Below are 4408 nucleotides of genomic sequence, written 5' to 3'. Positions count from 1 at the left end.
ATTATTTCACAGTAATAGAGTCTGCTGAGTGTCTGCCTTTATTTATATTGCTAGACACTAACTGACGATTCTGAAACCTATGTTCCTCAGTTTGGAGAATGTTTTGCTCCCCTCCTTATCTCTTTTTCCTGAAGTTAATATTATTTGGATATTACACTTCTTAAAATATAATTTAAAAAATCATCTCTCTTTTCTTTTTTCTTTTGGTTCTTATTCAAATATTTCTTCAACTTCAACTTAGTTTGGCATTTTTTTTAAATTCTCTGCATTGATTCTGTTCTCTTCAAGTTTCTTTTACAGGCCTATTAGTTTTCATCTTGACTTTTTAATTTTATTTCATTAAACTTTTTTAATCTCAACACCCAGTGTGGGACTTGAACTCACAACCCTGAGATCAAGAGTCACACGCTTTACCAACTGAGCCAACCAGGTGCTCTTCATCTTCATTTTTTTAAAAAACTTTTAATGTTTACTTATTTTGAGAGAGACAACAGACAGAGCGCCAGCAGGGGAAGGGCAGAGAGAGAGGGTGAGACACAGAATCTGAAGCAGGCTCCAGGCATGCTTTGGGCTCCATGTCAGCACAGAGCCCGATGAGGGGCTCAAACCTGCAAGTAGTGAGATCTTGACCTGAGCTAAAGTCGGACACTCAATCGACTGAGCCACCTAGGAGCCCCTCATCTTCACTTTTTAATGTTGGAGGCTTTCCTTAAATTTTTGAGAGCATTGGCTATATGTTACTATGTATAAGAAAACAAATGTTGAAGTAATGACCTGATGTTTCTTTGAGAGATCTGCAAATATCTATATGTGTAAATAACTGGGGGTGTCAATTTCTCCAGATAATAATCTAATTATCAGTCTGGAAGGTACTTCTAGAGGCTGATGTCCTGGGAGCCTAGCAGAAGTAGGGAGAGAATGGTCCTTTGGTGAATTTATCGAATTTCAACAAGGTAACTAACCACTACCCTCAACTGGACTGGTACCAGACTCTGTTTGTTTTATTTTTCCAATAAAATAAATGTCTGGTGCGAGACCGGAAGAGGATAATGGTTAGTGGCCTGAGGAAAGACATGGGCAAAGAAGTCTCTGGCTCTTTTTGAAGGCTTAGCACAGTTCTCCAGCGCTCGCTACACAGCCTTCCTGCATGCGTTACAGGTATTCTGTGTCTCTTGTTATGAGCTTTTGTGAGGGGAGGTTCTAAAGGGAATATTCTTTGCATCTCCTAACTTCTTTCACTCCAGCTTTAGATTTCAACTTTACGCTAATTCCAATAGCTTATAATTTGCCAGTTTATAAAAAACCAAAAATGTTTTTATTTGTTTATTCAACTGAGCAAAGATAAACATTTGTGCCCATATGCCATGTTTTGTATGCATAGTTATGTTTCTTAATTTTTTTTATTTTTAAACCATTTTTGATGTATGTACACCTCTGATGTTACCTCCATATCCACTTCTCAGGCTTGTGCCATCTTTAAAGACTTATCTTCCTACGCAGGTCATTAGAATTGGCTTGTTTTTATTCTCAATATTTTAATTAGTTTATTCATAAATTTAATAGGTCACACCCATCTGGATGTTATTTTATTATTTCAATGCATTGATTTGCCATAGGCATAAGAAATGCAAAGCATATCTTTGAAAAACTTTGCATATGATTGAACTGAAAACCCAGAAATAAATCCCTTAGAGGTTATTTTAACAATTTTATCTTAGAAGTCTTAAAAAATGTTTCTATCTAATTTTAGCCCATTCCTTTGGCCCGCTGTGAAGCCACATCAAATTTCATTGAATCTTTGCTTTAACCAGAGCTGAGCTGAATCTTTAAAAAGGCTCACCTCATTCTCAAGTTCTTACTGCAGTAACCAGACCAAATATGTCTAAAAATGGATGTTAACAAGTTACCATGCCTGAGGGAAGTTTATTTTACATTTAGGAAGCTTTAACTACTGCAGTGCTTTATTTGTTAAGGCGGGGGTAAGTCAAGTGTGGTGGCAGTGAGACCAGGAACATTACTATTGCATTGCCTGTACAATTTGAGAGCATCTAGAGTGAAGATTGGGAAATTATATAGGATGGGTCAAATGATCTTGGCCCCCTATTTTTGTAGATAACTCTTTATTGGAGCATGTACTTACTCATTTGTTTTGTTATTTGCATCATAAGTATTTCATGATATTATAGTAAGAATCAAATTAAAATCAGTTGCCAGAGAATGCGAAAAGTAATTATTAAACTTCTGTAGCTGTTGTATGAATTAGCAGAATATGCCAACTGAATGGTGTTCCAAGCAAATTCGGGAGTGTAATCCAAATCCAGTGTGTCGTGAAGGTGATTTTCAAAAGAAAGTTTTGTGGTAAAAAGAGAAAAAAGAGACAAAATAGGCATAAAAGCTGCTATGTACAGAACATTTTGTGAAAAGAGAAAAGGTGATTAAAAGAAAATTTGAAATATTTGCCATATCATGTATGATGTAATCTTACTAACTAAACCCGTCCTCCACACTATATAGTACTTTAAAGATTGATGCTTTTTTTTTTAATAAAATTGATATATTTTTAGGTTAAAGACTGTTTCACCAGACAAAATGGGCAAACGGAAATTACTCTTGTTGTGATACTACTTTGAGCATTAAGAGAGACAACACATATGACACCTGGATATTCAACTCTGTTGAAACTAATGGTGAGAGAATTTAAGGGCTGAGGTGAAGAAATTGAGACCATGTGTTCACCAATTGGCTTTACCTGAAGGAAAAGTAAACTTTCTTCTCTCTCCATGACAGTATATAGTTTTAATATCTTGGAGCTCAGGCCAAGGAAGTTAGGCTCCCAGTCTTTCCACAGATTGAAAGATGGGGAACCATCTTCATTGATGGTTACATTTGAAAGAGATGGTTCCAGGACCTTGACAAAGATAGTCCCAGGTGGTAAATCAGGCAGGAGTCTTTCTAAAAGATTTTGAAGAGATTTACATTTCAAAGGGATAGAAAAATAATTTATAATTGAAAGTTTTCAAAGTAAATGCTCTTAGAAAAGTGACCTGAGGAACCTAGAGTCAAAAAGAAGCCTGCCTGTTTTTATTCTTTTGCATGTAGATATTCAGTTTTCTTGACAACATTTGTTGGCAACCTTGTCAAATATCAGTTAATGCATGTACAGGAACTTATTTCTGGACTTTTCTTTTTGTTCCATTGATTTACATGTTTGTTTTTATGCTAGTGGAATGCTGTTTTGAATACTATAGCTTTCTAATATATTTTGAAATCAAGAAGTGTGATGACTCCAGCTGTGTTCTTTCTCAGGATTGAAAAAAGATGGTCTTTGGTGATTCCATATGAATTTTAGAATTTTTTATATTTCTACAAAAATGCTATCAGCATTTCATAGAGATGATATTGAACTTGGAGATCACTTTGGCTAGTATGGACATTAACAATATTAAATCTTTCATCCAAAAACACAGGATGTCTTTACATTTGTGTCTTATTTAATTTCTTTCATCAATGTTTGTAGTTTTCAGTGTATAAGACTTTCACCCTTTTGATTAAGTTTGTTCTTATGTATTTTATTCTTTTTGGTGCTATTGTAAATGGGATTATTTTCCCAATTTCCTTTACATATAACTTTTTCTAGTGTAGAAACACAATGACTTTTTTTAAGGTTGATTTTGTATCTTGAAACTTCACTGAATTTGCTTATTGGTTCTAAGCATTTTTTTAATAGAATCTTTAGGATTTTCTGTTTATACGTCTAGTTGTATGCAAACAGGGACAATTTTACTTCTTCCTTTCTGATCTGGATTCCCTTTATATTATACCATATGTAAAAATTTACTCAAAATGGATGAACGACCTAAAAGTATGAACTGAATCTGTAAAACTTATAAAGGAAAACATTAAGAAAAAGTTTCATAACATTGGTTTTGGCAATAATTTCATAAAATTGATACCACAGGCGCAGACAACAAAAACAAAAATAAATGAGACTAGTTCAGTTAAAAACCTTCAGCAGAGTAAAATAAAGAATTGACAGAGTGAAAAAAAGCAAATATAATAGGACAATATATTTGGAAATCATGTATCTGATAAGAAATTAATGTTAAAACTATAAGGAACTTCTACAACTCAATCTCAAAAAGAGACTAATACCCAGTTTTAAAAATGAACTAAGGACTGAAAAAGATATTGTTCCAAAGAAATCATAAAATGGCCAAGAAGTATACGAAAAAGTGTTCCAGATCACTAATTGATTAATCAGGGAGTGCAAATCAAATTGACTATGAGATATTACTTCACACCTGTTAAAATAGCTATTATTTGGGGCGCCTGGGTGGCTCAGTCGGTTAGGCCTCCTACTTCGGCTCAGGTCAGATCTCACGTCCGTGGGTTCGAGCCCCACATCAGG

The 4408-nt window shown here is 34.5% G+C and overlaps 1 non-coding gene across 1 annotated transcript; it reads right to left on the bottom strand.

Moving 5' to 3' along the window:
- Positions 1 to 359: 359 nt before the first annotated feature.
- Positions 360 to 432, bottom strand: TRNAK-CUU. The gene has a single exon. It is a non-coding gene; the product is annotated as a tRNA-Lys (tRNA).
- Between the last annotated feature and the right edge of the window lie 3976 nt (positions 433 to 4408).

The sequence above is a fragment of the Suricata suricatta genome, chromosome 4 (genome assembly GCF_006229205.1).
Source record: "Suricata suricatta isolate VVHF042 chromosome 4, meerkat_22Aug2017_6uvM2_HiC, whole genome shotgun sequence".
NCBI lineage: Eukaryota > Metazoa > Chordata > Mammalia > Carnivora > Herpestidae > Suricata > Suricata suricatta.
Note: the sequence above shows the minus strand (reverse complement) of the source record. Positions and strands in the feature narration are given on the sequence as shown.